At 34.7% G+C, this 470-nt stretch overlaps 1 long non-coding RNA gene across 1 annotated transcript; it reads right to left on the bottom strand.

Annotated features, from left to right (window-relative positions):
• Window positions 1-14: 14 nt before the first annotated feature.
• Window positions 15-470, bottom strand: LOC112094772. Its single transcript, XR_002903674.1, has 3 exons — window positions 418-470; window positions 255-317; window positions 15-177 (listed from the first exon to the last, which is right to left on the bottom strand). It is a non-coding gene; the product is annotated as an uncharacterized LOC112094772 (long non-coding RNA).

The following is a 470-nucleotide window of genomic DNA, read 5'->3' as shown; positions in this document are numbered from 1 at the left end:
TTTTTTTTTTTGAAGAACTATATAGTGAGACTATTCGAAATTATAACGAAATTGGAACGGGAACATAGATGAACGAAATATAGAGGGTTGGACTGTAAGTTGTTTACTGTCTTCAGCGGTAATAACACCCTTCACAAGAATTGGAAGGCTCGTGATTGTCTGAAGCCACTTCACATCCTGTAGATATACCCAATCGAAGAGAATTAATATTACTACTTCAGATTCTGGTCTTAATACCAAAACAGATACCGTACCTTCCAGCTAAGAGTCCTGTCAACTTGTCCAGCAACATATGATGCCAGTCCAGAGTCATCAGCCTGCAACATTCATGGGAAAATATATTGACCTCAGATTAAAACTAATAAAAGATATTATTGCTATTGTAGTGAAAATTAAAAAAATTATTTGGTTACTCACCTTATCCATTTTTCCAAGATCCAAACCTTCAAAGTTTTTCAATGTCAAAAATG

This window comes from Morus notabilis, unplaced genomic scaffold (genome assembly GCF_000414095.1).
Source record: "Morus notabilis unplaced genomic scaffold, ASM41409v2 C11196909, whole genome shotgun sequence".
In the NCBI taxonomy this organism is placed as follows: domain Eukaryota; kingdom Viridiplantae; phylum Streptophyta; class Magnoliopsida; order Rosales; family Moraceae; genus Morus; species Morus notabilis.
The sequence above is the reverse complement of the archived record's forward strand: the minus strand, read 5'-3'. Positions and strand labels throughout refer to the sequence as shown.